Source organism: Danio rerio, chromosome 1 (assembly GCF_049306965.1).
Source record: "Danio rerio strain Tuebingen ecotype United States chromosome 1, GRCz12tu, whole genome shotgun sequence".
NCBI lineage: Eukaryota > Metazoa > Chordata > Actinopteri > Cypriniformes > Danionidae > Danio > Danio rerio.
In genome coordinates, this window is record NC_133176.1 from 5,500,678 (window position 1) to 5,517,820 (window position 17,143).

Below are 17,143 nucleotides of genomic sequence, written 5' to 3' on the forward strand. Positions count from 1 at the left end.
AGCACGAGAAAGTAATCAAATCGCTAGATACAACATCAAAACCCATCCCTGCAAAGGTGAAACAAATGATGACAGAGAAGACAGAGGGAATTTTGCAGAGTGCAACTATATATATATATATATACATATATATATATATATATATATATATATATATATATATATATATATATATATATATATACATATACACAGTTAAAGTCATAATTATTAGCCGCACTTTGATAGTTTTTTTCTTTTTTAAATATCTCCTAAATGATGTTTAACAGAGCAAGGAAATTTTCACAGTATGTCTGATAATATTTTTTCTTCTGGAAAAAGTCCTATTTGTTTTATTTCGGCTATAATAAAATCAGTTACTAATTTTTAAAAATCGTTTTAGGGACAAAATTATTAGCCTCTTTAAGCTATTTTTTTTTTTTGGTAGTCTACAGAATAAACCATAGTTATACAATAACTTGCCTAATTACCTTAACCTGCCTAGTTAACCTAATTAACCTAGTTAAGTGTCTTGAAAAATATTTAGTAAAATATTATGTCCTGTCATCATGGCAAAGATAAGATAAATCAGTTATTAGAAATGAGTTATTAAAACTTTTATGTTTACAAATGTGTTGAAAAAATCTTCTCGGTTGAACAGAAATTGGGTAAATATTAAACAGGCGGGCAATAATTCAGGTAGGACTAATAATTCTGACTTCAACTGTATATATACATTTTCCATCAGATACTTTTTTACTCTTACTCGAGTAACTTTTAAGGTTGTTATTTTTACTTTTACTTGAGAAAAATCTCCGCAAGCACTCACACTTTTACTTGAGTATAGACTTTGGACACTCTACCCATCTCTGCTCGCATCCAATATCTCGTTTGTCACGGAGGCATCCATAAAATGTTCCTGAATGAAAGTAAAAGTCCCAAACTCCATTTAAAGTCGACAAATTAAAAATGAAACACCTGAAATACATGAAACTCAGAAGGCAACGTGGATAGAGCAGTGAAGCAATGACTTTAACTGAATTATGTGCTATACAATGTAAAACAAGATCATAACAGGAACATCAAAAAGAAACTCATGCGAACACCTTAATCATAGTATTGTCTAATTCAGATTAAGGCAAATAATTCGATTAGTGATGTCCATGTAAATGTAGTCGCAGATTTGTAACGTTACTATTGAATCAACACCTCCTCTAAGCGTTTCTCCCATTGACTTTTCATAAAAGCTTCCTCCATTACGCTCCCTAGAATGTGACGAGCAGAGAAATAATCTGAAAAGACTGAGAGAAATGTTCCAACATGCAAAGTGGAAATTACAAGGTTTTAGCACTCATGTGTCGGAGTGAACGGCTGACTATTAGAGCGCTCAGTCATGTGGAACAGTCAAATTTGTGGCGTGGCTGCACTGGAATACACTGCTTGATATGTACTGTATGTATATGCGAGTGTGTGCTCCATTCGTGGCGTCCCTCATGCGAGTCTAACTATATCCCGTCTAAAAAGCGAATGGACAGTCAGTGTCACAATTCATGTCCTCTTGCAGATTCATTTGGATGTCAAGTCCGCGGCTCCCTTAAAGTTGCCTACGCGCTGCTTTATTTTGCTGGCCACTGACGGCCAATGTGGATGATGAAGCAAGCAGCGGTAAATTTCCACATCTACAGCTTGAAATGAGCATCAGCTGCTGTTGATAAGCCACAGATATAAGCAAGATATGAGACTCCTGTTGGAAAGGTCATTTTAGTGTCTCATGGCATGGCGTTTGAAATGGTGCTCTGGTGAACCGTGTCGCGATCTGCCAAAAGTCATCATCCTCCCCTGATGGCGGGTCAGGATATCCTCAGAAATGGGACGATTACTGGTTTATTTGAGGTGTGTGATGATTGTGACCAGTACAGTGGTGATATTTCCTCTTGGTGCTCAAGTATTTCATCATAATGTTGAGGCTAAATGGAGACTTCCGCTTGCTGGATTATTATTCTGACTTTAGTCTTCATTACCTCAGTTCTCGGGTGCTGTTTAGCATGATGCAAAGCAAAGCAAAGGGTTGTATATCGCCTGAAGATGATGAGCTGCTTTTGCAAAAAGCTAATAAAATAGACAACAACTTTAGGGTTAGGGTTCGGAATTAATGATCATGATGCTATACAGTTAATTGAGTTAAAGTTATATGGTTTAGTAATATAGAATTAATTTGACGTGCTCTTCCAGCTGCGCATATTTCACCTGCTCCAATGGTGACTCATGCAGCCATTACAGAGGTAGTCTCTTGGTAAATTTTTGGGAAACCTGTCAAAAAAAAAAAAAGCACAGGTACCATTTCAGCCTAAAAATGAGGAAAGAAGAACAAAAATACACAAAGAAAAAGTTATTTGCATAAAGAAAAAAGTAATCTGCTGGTATACATTAACCTAAATTGGGACATTATCTTTAGATGAATCATCATAATTTATTCCCATATTGTAACCGATATGTTTAGTATTCCATATTCAGTGTGTGTGTGTGTATATATATATATATATATATATATATATATATATATATATATATATATATATATATATATATATATATATATATATATATATACAGATTTATATATATATATATATATATATATAAATCTGTATATATGTATATATATATATATACACACACACACACACACACACACACACACACACATACATATATATATATATATATATATATACACACACACACACACACACACACACACACACACACACACATATATATATATATATATATATATATATATATATATATATATATATATATATATATATATATATATATATATATATATATACAGATTTTTCCAATGAATCATGTGTTGAACTGCATCCCTATCATCATAAATACTGCAGAAGACCTACTGGAACCAGAATGGACCCAAGATTCTTACAGAAATCAGAAAGTTTGTAGAAGGAAATATCATGTTTTGGGGATACATTTAGTATAGGGGGTGTGAGAGATCTGCAGAGTGTATGGCAACATTAACAGCCTGAGGTGTCAAGACATTTGTGCTGCCCATTACATTACAAACCAAAGTAGATGGCAAATTCTCCAGCAGGATAGCGCTCCTTCTCATACTTCAGCCTCCACATCCAAGTTGCTGAAAGCAAAGAAGGTCAAGGTGCTCCAGGATTGGCCAGCCCAGTCACCAGACATAAACATTATTGAGCATGTCTGGGGTAAGATGGAGGAGGAGGCATTGAAGATGAATCTAAAGAATGATGAACTCTGGGAGTCCTGCAAGAACGCTTTCTTTGCCATTACAGATGACTTTATTAATCAGTGATTTGAGTCATTGCAGAGATGTATGGATGCAGTCCTCCAAGCTCATGATGGAGTCAGACACAATATTAACTCTTTTTCCACTGCACCATGACTTTATATTCTATACTTGACATTATTTCTGTTAAGTGACAAGACTATTGTCTAAGCAAAGTCAGAGCTTACTGTCCTAATTAAATAATTAAAAATTAAGGCATGATCATATTTTATTTTGGTCAAATAAGCGTAATCTAGAGCCCTTTACCTTTCATTTAGGCCACTTCTGATACCAAAGGATCAACTACAAGTCAAGTTATTATGTGTTGTTCCTAAACCTTGGATAGACGACACCACTTTTGTCAGGTAGTGTACACATTAGTGTTTCTTTTTATCTATTTGCATTTTGACAAATAGCTTCTGACGTTTTATTCTATACTATACATGTCTTGCTTTAAGCATTATCAAATAATGTACAGTTCATTTTAAACATTTACCACCCCTCAAGAGCCTCATATCTCAGTTCTTCTTTCTCACTCTCTTACCATCAAACGCTTTCAAAAAAAAAAAAAAAAACGAATAATAATACAAGAGCAGATCTCGAAGTGTCAGAGCCACAGTTGTGATGGCCACCAAACTTACACCCAGTTATCATTAGCCGGTGCCTGCTAATGACTCAAGTGTAAGAGGGCTGTCACTGCCTATATTTTTAATGGCCTTCAGCGGGATCTTCTCTACCTGTCACACAGGCTCCGTGACAGTGGTCTTCCTTCACTCGCTGACGGAAACAGTCGCCCAGAAAGCACTGCGCCTTCCTGCTCATCACCAAGCTCATCGCCTTTCAATATAAACGCTGTCACCATTTTAACAAACAACACGGCTCGTCTGACATTCACGTCAGCCGCTCAAGTTCCCCCGCTCGTCAGCTTCTAAAACAAGATAAAAAAGGTCATTTCCAACTCAAGACAGGCTTGAAAGTGTGTTGCACACCTCGTTGAAAAGGTAAGTTTCCTGGCTGAGTGACAGATTTTCCCAAGGCAGAGTTTTTACATGAAACGCTCAACCTCAGAAGCCAAACTGTGATTCATTAGAGGAACAATATTGCTGAAAAGAAAGGTGCTCTTTTGGGTTTTGATTGCATCGGGTTGGTACAGAGGTGAACTATGCCAAAAGTGTGGGCGGTTGAGCTGTTTGTCTGGTTTATGATCAAGGGCACAGACTGAAATCACATTAAAACAAATTTCAAGTGGTGAATATATTTATTTGGTTCAGAATTGGACTTCTTGTGTATGCATTGGGGATGTAAGAATTAGTGATGGGAAGTTCGGATCATTTTACATTTTATTTCGGATCTTTCAGTCTCGTTCATTTTTTTCTTTTTTCGAGTCATTTGGTTCATTTGGTTCAATTTGCCAAAATATTATTAAAATGTTACGAACTGCTTCCAAACACATCAACAAGCAACAAAGGTTAAAAGACAACAACAACAAGCCTAAAAGGTTGATTGCACGACAAATAAGTCATAAATAGAATATAAAAAGGAGAAAATATTAATTCAATGTTTACCTGCTCTTTTATCTATGAAGGTATTGTTGTCTCTTTGCTCAGCTCACCTCTCCATGTCTTCAAATGTCAGGGGTTCATTCACGTTACACTGACAGTCACATATAATCTTAATCAATGCACAGCATAAGCCGGTAGGAGCCATGATCGTTCGTTCATCACGTGACAGAATGACTCAAACCCGATGACTCGAGAGATGAACGGATCAATTCTTTTTCCAGCCCTAAACGCGTTTCATTGCCCGTGAGGAACGAATGATTCAAACCCGATAGAGGACTCGAGAGATGAACTGATCAAAACTTTTTCCGGCTCTAAGCGCATATGATTGGCCCGTGAGGAAAGAGTGACTCAGACCCGATAGAGGACTCGAGAGGTGAGCGGATCAATTCTTTTTCCGGCTCTAAACGCATATGATTGGCTTCTGCCAATGTGATGAAGACTTGAAATTAACGATACTACCTGCACAAATGTGCGCACGCGCGAATGAACGAATCACTCCCTGAGAGGACTCGTAGTTCCCGAGTCATATTGAAGATTCGTTCAAAATGAACGAATCGTTCATGGACGACCCATCACTAGTAAGAATGGGTTTTAATCACATCAGTTCGAACTGTAGTTTTGCCGTATGACTAAAAAGTTATCAGCATGATGGTAAAAAAACTGTACATTTCTAGTCAAACCATTCTTCTGCAATCTTATACCAAAAACGGAAATAAGGGCCGTATTAAAGGGCACATAGTTTACCCCTTTATTATGATTTAATATTAATTTTATGGTTGTTCTGAGTGTGCCAGTTTAGGTTTAGTTCAACACACAGTTTAGCTGTTTTTATTATAATGCGTTCAATAGTATCATACTGTGGGTGTGTACACAGCTCGCTGTTTTAGGGGCGTGTATTTTCTTCACATGAAAATTTATTCGGCTTCCCGCCCAACGTAACAAGGGGGCGGAGCCAAGAGCACCCATGCTCTGTGTTTGCAACAGACAGGCAGAGAGAGAGAAGCTAAGCTATGATCAGCATCCGGCGCTACATGTACGACTTGGACACAGAGCAAGCAGAGAGTACAAAATCATTTGTGTCTTTGTATAATTTGTATAGTCTCGGTGTACAAGTGCCGATTAATAACCACACACACTGAATTAACTTTGACTGAGGCACCGGATAAGCCACAGCACGGCACATTAAACACTGTCAGTGGCACGGCAGAAACATGAAGTGTTCCGAATCGTCGCGCTACGCAGCGCCAAGCATTACAGAACTCACAAGCCTCCACCAGGGCAAACACAACTGCACCCCAACAGAAACCCATGCCCAGAACTCCGAAATGCACGTTGCCAAGAGGCGCTTCTTGTGTGCGACCGGCACACAATATTTACATTAAAAACGTTATTATAAAATAAAGTTGTTAATTCTGTTCAATTTTCTTTCTTCATAAAAAAAAAACACTACAAAAAATACCGATAAGAGAACCGTTAAAGTACCGAACTGATAAGTGGTATCGATAAAAGTAGTAATGCCACTAAAACCTTAACGATATCCATCCCTATGTGGCTCACTAAGTCAAAGTAAATGTCATAAGTCAAGCTGTGATTAACTGTGTACCAGTCAGCACAAAAATAGTGTGTTTGACTATCTGGGAAGCAGAGTGTATTCAGCATTCTCCACTGTTTTCAACTCTTCCTCCGACTCAAAGAGGTAAATCTTGTTGTTCAGTCTGTGCAGTGACACTTTAAGTTAAGAACACACCATATGAATTGGTAAGGAGTATGTGCGTTTTTGTGTATGTGTGTGTCAAAGCAGGCAAAAGCCAGTGATTTGATTTAACTGCTATAAAACCCTGAACTTGAGTCGCCAGTACTAAGAAAGGAGAAGAAAGCTGCTGAATAAAAGCTGGAATCTGCATCTGTTCCTCATAATTGCATGGCTTCTACACATCAATAAAATCAATTCCTTTTGTGATTTTTTTTTGTGTTGCATTTTTTGGTGTATTTTATGGTGCTATTGTGAGTTACAACATGATTGAAAAACAAATTCAAGTAGCGTGTTCACACTGAAAACTTCAAGAATAAAGAGTGCACTTCAGATACCAGAATGATGCACTTACTTAACATAAAAAAAACACATGAAGGTTGAAGGTTGGACACTTCACACTCAACAGATGCAGCTTTAATTACAGTGGAGAGCTGATGATGAATGGCAAAATAACCTTATAAAGTTCATACAGGAGGCAGTTGAGAGAGATGTGGAAATACATCAACGTGTCAGTCGTAAAGATCAGTGTTATAGGATAAGTCATGGTTGGCGATTACAGAAATTGTATTTATTTTAAGGTTTTAAAGTGCACTCATGTTTAACATTATGAAATGGTTGTTTGGAACAGAACAAAATGCGCTCTCTTCTCTATTTAATAAGTAAATGAGTAAACTGCATTTAATAAATCCGAGTTTAAAACAGAATGCCTTTGATATGACAATGTAATACAATATTTTCAAAATCTTAATGCCATGGTTTAAGTATTCAAAGACTTCACTTGTAACACCTTGTTCGATTTGGGGTAAACTTTGGGGTAAAGTTGGTTTTATATTTGCACATTCATTCATTTTTAATCAGTGACATGCTAATTTAAATATTCAGTCTGAAATTGCATGTATGATGTCAAAACAACATTAGGGGCTTTATTTTGACAATCCATGCGCAAAATGCAAAGCACAAAAGCAATTAGGGATTGTCAGAATTGACTTTTGCTAAAATAAGGACGGAAAAGATCCACTTTTCTAAAAGGGCTGAGCTTATTCTCTTAATGAGTGATAGGGGTGTTTTGAGAATAAACCAATCAAGAGTTTCATCTCCCACTCCCTTTAAGAGCCAGTTGCGTTGCGCCATAGCGCATTTGCTATTTACATGGCGAAATTTGTAAGTGGAAAAACTGAGCGTTTCACTAGCAAGAGAACAGTTAAACAGAGCATCTGCAGCGCGAGAATGAGATGAGCCTTCTCATTATCTACTTTTACTTTCGCTCTCGTGGATAGGCAAACCTTGTACGCACAGATATCCATTAGCCTATAAATAATTAATTTAGGCTGTTAAGCGCAAAGATTTGTTTCAAAACTATTTCTGAATTCAGTTCTAATTTCCAGCAAACGAATAAATGAACAATAATAAAGAAGTGTGGTCAAAAAACTGAGTTATGTCCAAACATGCATGCTGTGCCCCATATGGTCTAAATCCTGACAGGTGGACAAATCTAAGCTTTTTTTTAATAAAGCTGCCCTTCCAGCTGCAACCCATCTCTGGGAAACATCCACACACACATTCATACACACACTCATACACTAAGGACAATTTAGCCAATTTAGCCTGAAATTGATATGTTTTATCGCGTGTAATTACGTCTGTAAAGATCATAAGTAGAAAGTTGTGCATGTTGTCATTATTTCAATATTGCATATTTAAGTCTTATTAAAACATCAGTATTGAACAATTCAAAGTACACACACGATTGGTAGAACCACACTTTGTGCAAAATGCACATGGTTGCTTAAGAAATCACAATGGCCGTTTTAGTTGTTTCTTACAACAGCAGTGTTTACTGGAGAGAGAAAAAAAGCACCAATTGTTTCATAGAGGACATTTGGTTTAGTGTCAGACTTTGTACTCCAGAGAGCATTTCTGTATACACACACACACAACAAACCAAAGTCTTGGCTACAGAAAGCTATTGAATGTGCCCACCATTATTGTCAAGAAAAAAAAAAAAGGCTTCAGTTATGTCCATCTTCTGTTCTTGTGCACAACATGCCCCGGCAGCATACTGTACGGTTACTGCCAGACTGTACTAGTCAAAATGTCACCATGGGAACCTGATGCTGTGGGCTATTTAATGGCTTTCCATGGATTTAAACTGGAAAAGTAAATTATAACACACACAAAAAAAAAAAAAAAAAAAAAGATGTGAAAGGTGACTTGCACATTTAGCTTAAATAAATTAAAAGAGTTATTTAAATAACTAAGTTTACAAAAAATAAATAAATAAATAAAACATCACAAGTCTTTAAACTAGTTTTAAATCTATCTATCACCGTCCGTCCGTGCGTCTATTTAACGTGTTTTTTTTCTGTTCAGTTAAATGCTTCTTTTTAACGTGCAATACAAGACAACAAAGGAGAGGAATACTGATATTATTAAGATCCTTGTAACAAAATAAGAATCCACTTGTATAAACTAATTTGCTTAAGTGAATTAAATCTCTACCAGCGAACAGAGAATTGCTGAAAATCTAATTTGTGAATTCTGGCTTTACTGACATATTCAATCCTATAAAACAGACTATGATTGTGTTGCAAAACTATATTTGGGAATACAAACAGGGATTTGCAATCAATTTTATATCCATAAATGTAAAAACTAGCAATGGAAACTTCATCAGTGACACTAATAAGATGATGGTGGTGATAATAATAATAATAATAATAATAATAATAATAGAAATAATAATAATAATAACAACAACATCAACAACAACTGTTATAATAACAACAATAACTATTGTTATTATTATTATTTAAATTTATTTTTTATTTTAAAATATAATACAATATAAAATAATCTATTAATTATTTTGCTCATGTGATTTATTAAATAATAATAATAATAATAATAATAATAATAATAATAATAATAATAATAATAATAATAATAATAATAATAATAATAATAATAATAATAATAATGGGACAGCACGGTGGCGCAATGAAGCCGAAAAGAAAATGAATACATCAAAATGAATACATTTTTTATTTAATTTTTATTTTAAATAATACAATATAATACAATATAAAATAATCTATTCATTATTTTGCTCAGGTGATTTTTTTGATAATAATAATAATAATACTAATAATAATAATACATAGAAAATAAATATTATTATTTTTGTTGTTGTTGAATTAAAAATTATCAGAGCAGATATTCATTTTATTGTGTTACTGCATGCACTATCAACTTAAGGTTTTTAATAATAATAATAATAATACATAGAAAATAAATATTATTATTAATATTTATCATTATTATTATTATTATTATTGTTGTTGTTGTTGTTGTTGTTGTTGAATTAAAAATTATCAGAGCAGATATTCATTTTATTGTGTTACTGCATGCACTATCAACTTAAGGTTTTTAATTAAAAAAATAATAATAACAATAGCAACAAAAAATGTGTGTTCTTTTATTTCCATTCGAGCTTCTCTTCAGCCATAATTACTCAAATATCATAATAAACATTTCAGTGCAGAGAAAAAAGAGGGGGTCCAAATGTGGCCTGCAGATGCACAAAACAGAGATTAGATTTAGATTAAACATCTGGGCTTCGTGCCCTCTAGAAAGATCTGAAAGAGGGTTTGTAACGCAGTATGGTGTTATTCTTGTTATTCATGTGAATTTACATGTACATCTACAAATACAAGATAATAAGAGACAATGTTTAACAAATAAACACAGACAGGGAGGTTTTGAATCACCCTGAAGGGGTTTGCTTTGCGAATGTGCAATCTTCTACTTATTATGTGGCTAATCGTTAAATATTTTAATAAATGGAAGAGGGAAATATTGATTTGATTTTAAATTATTTTAAAATGAGAGGAAATAGAATAAGATGTGGCACAGGAGAGAAATATCTGCAAAACGATCAATACCACAATTAAAATATAGCAATAAATATAAATGTAATGTGCAAAGGCTTACATGTGTATGCATACATCTCTTTCAGTGTAACTGTGGGTCTAAAATTAGATTTGGACATATACTTTTACTTTTATTAGTATATTATTTATATTTTGCTGGTTAAATTAATATAATACAAGTAATACATACTTTGAGAGACTGCATTTTGTAATTAAAATATGTATCTTACCGTTATCTGTCCTCAAGATTATTGCTCATTCATTGATTGAATGGCATTTGTTTATTCATCACTCATCATTTCGGCTAAATCCCCTTATTAATCTGGTGTTGCCACAGCGAATGAACCGCCAACTTATCCAGCATATGTTTTACACAGCAGATGCCCTTCCAGCTGTAACCCATCACTAGAAAACATCCATACACACTCATTCACACACATACACTAAATGTTTTTGGGCACCCAGAGGAAACCCCCATGAACACGGGGACAACATGCAAACTCCACACATAAATGCCAACTGACCTAGCCGGGGCTCGAACCAGTGACGTTCTTGCTGTAAGGCGATTGTGCTACCCACCATGCAGCCGTGCTGCCCGTCATATGTTTATTGTTTTATTATTGTATTTCAAACTTCTTGTGCATTAAGTCCACTTTACTGTGTAATTTAAAAAAAAACAAACATGATTTATTTCAAGAATGCATTGCTAATAAAGACACGTAGTGTCTAGGTGTAACATTTCATGTCATAGTTTAATAGTTTATTTATATAGTGACGTAAAAAAAAATAGACCTGAAACACAAAATACAATATAGATTTTGAAACTTATGTTTTGGTAAAAAATATAAATAAATAAATAAATAAATAATTAAATTATATATATATATATATATATATATATATATATATATATATATATATATATATATATATATATATATATATGAGCAATATCACACTCTTAGCAGTGCGATATGGCTGTATATCGGCACTGGTGGGAGGCATGCCTTAGTGCCCCCACCAGTGCCGATATACAGCCATATCGCACTGCTACGAGTGTGATATTGCGTTTATACAACAGTTTGACAACATAATTGTGTATATAAAAACAAAATCAAACATGGAGAGTCTCAAAAACCCTTTTGTATGAGGAACTACTTTCTTCCGCATTGGATTCAAATCATAAGGTGACAGTTTAACAGCTGTTAAAACAGTTAAAAGCATCTTTTAAACTTTAGATCTGTAGTGTCGGCTTTTTGCTGGCTGTATGTGGGCGGTGTAATACACAAAGGGTAAAGAGGCTGTAGGAGTTCTGATATTCCAGTATATGGCACGGTTATCAGCCAATCAGATTTGAGAATCAGACAGAACTGTTGTATAAATATATATTTATGTTTGTGTGTGTGTGTGTATACTGTGTATATATATATATATATATATATATATATATATATATATATATATATATATATATATATATATATATATATATATATATATATATATATATATCTCACACAGTCGGTAAATAAATAAGTGACTTGTTAAGTATTAAACACGTCATAATTTTTTCATAAAAAACAGACTTGAAATTTTTACCAGATGTTATTAACAATCAAAATAATTTAAAATATGCAAAGAAAACAAATATTAATTAGTTTACAAATGAAGTTATGTGTATTAATATGAAATGACAAAGGAAAAAGTATGGAACACATGAAGAAAGGAGGTGTAAAAAGGCAGTGAAAGCCCAGACAGCAGCTGGAACCTCTCCGTAGTTTCTCAGCAAGACAACACAGAACCATCAAGAGTTTGACACTCTGTTGAAGTCTGTGAATAAATCACACCTGAGCAATGCATGTGACTTCATTCTCCAAATATGAGGCGTCTTTAAGCTGCCGTCACCAAAAAAAAAAAAAAAAGCCTTTTATATAAACTACTTAATATATTTCAGTAGTTCGGTACAGTGTAATTATTATTTTTTTTATTATTGTGCCTTGTAATTACATTTGCAAGTGTTTTGTAATAAAAAAACAACATTTTATTTTAAATCAATTTATTTATATAGTTAAAAAAAACTATAAAACTTTTTTCAAATTTGCATTTTATTTTCAGAAATATGAGCAAGCTGTTGATTTTTGTTACAACATTCTTTATGATATATGTCCAATCCTTTATTTTTTAACAAAAGCCATTGTTTAAGTAAGGCACAGCACACTTGGAAGTTAACAAGAGCAAAGAGTTTGAGCAGAAGACGGATGTAAACAAATGGCAGATGTTTATTCCTGCGGTTTCCCTGGAGCTGAACACAGTCCGGCCACATTAATGGCTCATGATGAAGATGGAGAACAACACCATCATACAATATTAACAGCAGCTCAGAGGCAGCGCATGATCAGCAAAGACAAGCCGTTTTTGCCTTCCTGAATAAAGACAGCTGTGATTTCCTTTTGGAAAAACTTTGGACAAACTCACCTGCACGCTCACATCTGGGTTCATCCTTAAACTTGCCTTTATGGAGGATGACAGCAGTACTTATGATTCTGCAGATTTTCTTTATTTAATAACATGATAATGAACAGTGAACTTCATTGTTATAAACTTTAAAATTATTCAGTGAAAAAAAACAACTGGGAAGTGATGCATTAAATGACAGCACAACGTTTTAGAGAGGAAATATGAAAAGCAAACATATAATAAATGAATAGTTGTAATATTTATTTATTTATTGCATTTATTATTATTATTATTATTTTATTTATTTATTTATTTTTGGTCAGTTTTTAGCACTTGGAAGTTATATTATTACGGTATACTGTATGTGTAAAACATAAACTGGATAAGTTCAGGGCAACCCCTGATTAATAAAGAGACTAAGCCGAAAAGAAAATGAATGAATGTTATATATTTATGAATAATATTTATTTATTGCCGGATTTTAGTAATAGACAGTTATGATTATTTTAATAAAGGAACTAATTTATTTATTTATTGTTGCACTTGACAAGAATGTTTATGATATTTTATTATTTATATATTCCCGTGTTTTAGTACTAGACAGTTATGATTATATTTATTTATTAAACAATTAATTTATTTATTGTTGCACTTAACAGTTATGTTTATGATAATATTTATTTTATGGTTACAGTTATGCTTGTTTATTTATTTTATTGCCATTTGTTTTTTTTCACTTGAAAGTTGTGATTATGATAATATTTATTTATTTATGTATTCATTGCTGGTTTTTAGCACTTGACAGCTACGTTTATTTCTTTATTTAATTAACTTTTTAGCCAGTTTTTAGCAGTTAACAGTTATGCTTATGATAATATTGATTTATTTGTTTATTTATTGCCAGTTTTCAGCTAACAACTATGTTTATGATAATATTTAATATTTATTTGTGTATTTTATTTATTTATTTGTTTTTTAGCACTTTACAGTTGTTTATTTATTTATTTATTTATTGTATTGCCTATTTTTATTACTTGAAAGTTGTGATTATAATAATATTTATGTTTATTCATTCATTTATTTCTTGCTGTCTTTAGCAAATAATAGTTATGTTAATAATAATATTTATTTTTATACATTTTCTATTGTCTATTTTTAGCAGTTAACAGTTATGTTTATGATCATATTTATTAATTTATACCTGTTCTATCTATCTATCTATCCATCCATCCATCCATCCATCCATCCATCATCTATCTATCTATCTATCTATCTATCTATCTATCTATCTATCTATCTATCTATCTATCTATCTATCTATCTATCTATCTATCTATCCATCTTTCCATCTATCTATCTATCTATCTATCTATCTATCTATCTATCTATCTATCTATCTATCTATCTATCTATCTATCCATCTTTCCATCTATCTATCTATCTATCTATCTATCTATCTATCTATCTATCTATCTATCTATCTATCTATCTATCTATCTATCCATCTATCTCACAGAATATGAAGTAGAACCTTTTTAAGATGTGCCATTGTTGCCTTCCTGAAATAAAGACATCTGGGATTTGTTTTTGGAGAAAGTTCAGATAAATTCACCTGCTGCTCATATTTGTGTTTATCATCAGCCTGTCACGGCTATAACTGAGGCTGTCTGATGCACAGATTGTTGCTCAATCTGCTGCCAAGTGACAACTGCTGAAATCTCATTCCAATAAAACTAATTAAAGTTCACCCGAACATGGAAATCATGTCATTTTTACTCCTCCTTATGTCCTTCCAAACCCATATGCTGATGTTCATGAGTTGAAACACAAGGAGAATTCCTGAAAAAAAAACATATTTGTATTCTTCAACAACACATCAACACCCCATCAAGATTTTCAGTGAACAGACATTAAAAAAAAAAAATAAACATGAGAATAAAAAAATAAAAAAAATAATCTAAATTAGCTAAATGAATAAATACCATGTGTAACCAAGTATTTAAATTTATGTTTCCTTTTTATTTATATTTATTCGGAGTACTTAAGGCGTCAAGGTGGCACAGTGGGTAGCACGATCGCCTCAAAGCAAGGTCGCTAAATTGTCTTTAGTGTATGAGTGTGTGTGTGTGTGTGTGTGTGAGAGAGAATGAGGGTGTATTGGTGTTTCCCAGTCATGGGTTGCAGGTGGAAGGGCATCCACCGCGTAAAACATGCTCTGGATAAGTTTGTGGTTCATTCCGCTGTGGCGACCCCTGATTAATATAGGGACTAAGCTGAAAAGAAAACGAATGAATGAATGAATGAATGAATGAATGAATGAATGAATGAATGAAAGAGCGAATGAATGAATGAATGAATGAATGAATGAATGAATGAATGAATGAATGAATGAAAGAGCGAATGAATGAATGAATGAATGAAGTACTTAAATAAAACATTATGGTAAACAAAAATAAAATACAAAACAAATTTAAAATTAATGTTTCATGTTTATTTTTTATTTACTTGAAGTATTTAAACAAATCATGAGGGTAAGTAAAAAGATAATACAAAAAATAAAAATAAATAAATCTGGGTAAACAGCATATACCCATGTATTGTGTGAGGGTTAGTAAAAATAAACAATGAAATAAAATGAATCAAAATAAATCCAAAAATTAAATAAATAAATAAATGAACGAACGAACGAACGAACGAACGAACGAACAAACGAACGAACGAACAAACAAACAAACAAATAAATAAATAAATAAATAAATCTGGATAAAGAGCATACATTCATATGTCCTGTTCATTTATATTTATTTGGAGTATTTAAATAAAACATGGTAAGTCATAAAAATTTAACAAAACAAAATAAAAATAAAAATAAATGGATAGATGGATGGATGAATCAGAGTAAACAGCATAAATTCATGTATTGTGTTTATATTTATTTGGAGTGTTTAAAAAACAACATGAGAGTTAGTAAAAATAAAATGAAATAAAATAAATCAAAATTAATTAATTATTTAATTAAATGAACGAATGAACGAACGAACGAATGAATAAATGAATCTGGATAAACAGCATAAATTAATGTGTCCTGTTTATCTATATTTATTTGGAGTATTTAAATAAAACATGATGCTAAAAAAAAAAAAAACATATTAAATAAAATAAAAATGAATAAAAATAAACAAATAAAACAAACAAACAAACAAATCAATAAATAAATCAAATAAATAATTAAAACAGATAAATAAATAAATAAATAAATAAATGAATAAATAAATAAACAAATAAATGGCTGAATTAAGAAATGTATGTCTCCTGTTGATATTTACTTGAAGTATGTTATATTTAAATAATAAAATGTGTCTAAATCATAGACCTTTATTGTTTTTTGAAACATCTCTGCTTTACAAGACAGCATCATTATATTTTATAGTGAGGGTGAAAAACACACATTAATTTTCAAGTCAACCCTACAATTACACAAATCAATTACTTTACAGACTAATTAAAAAGAAAAAGCCAATTTAAAACATTACCAATATTTAAAAGCCTACACAAAGCCTACACAGATGACGTAAAAAAAGAGGTGACATGAATAAATAATGGCCGAAAAGCACTTCGGCCCCCGCAGTGCTATTCTTATGTCCATAAGCACAACTCTACACTGTATGCGCTCGTGGATATTTAAGAGCTTTATAACTCTCCAATCACATCCGATCCATAAACAGTGTGATGGAGCGCACCATTAGGCTCAGAGAAACAATTATATTTAATTATGCAAATAGCTGAATCGCCCAATAAAATCCAGAGAGGAATGGAAAATGCAAGTCGGGTCAGCAGATATTTTCAGCAAGCTCACTTTCGGCATCACAGCTTGATTTTCACAGTCACAATCTCCAGAGTTAATTGAAGTCAATAACATTCGGCCCCTGGGGTGGGATTTAAATGGTTTGTTGCAGGTGAGCACTTCAAAACCCGACCATACTTTGATTTATACTCTTGTGGAGGAAGAAAGAAGAAAAAAAAACACTACGACACAAAGCAGAACCGCGCCGAGGACGAAAGGTAATTGTGATCACAGCATTCTTGTACAACATTTCTGGAGACACGAGGAAAAATCAATAGCAGTTTGACAGAGTTCAGGGGA

The 17,143-nt window shown here is 32.9% G+C and overlaps 1 long non-coding RNA gene across 1 annotated transcript in view; it reads right to left on the bottom strand.

Annotated features, from left to right (window-relative positions):
* Nucleotides 1-422: 422 nt before the first annotated feature.
* LOC141384400 (uncharacterized) overlaps nucleotides 423-17,143 on the bottom strand; it is a 68,493-nt gene continuing 51,772 nt past the window's right edge. The window contains exons 3-4 of the long non-coding RNA XR_012405397.1: nucleotides 2,227-2,289; nucleotides 423-2,088 (exon numbers count right to left, since the gene is read on the bottom strand). This is a non-coding gene — a long non-coding RNA (uncharacterized lncRNA). The remainder of the gene's footprint in view (nucleotides 2,089-2,226; nucleotides 2,290-17,143) is intronic.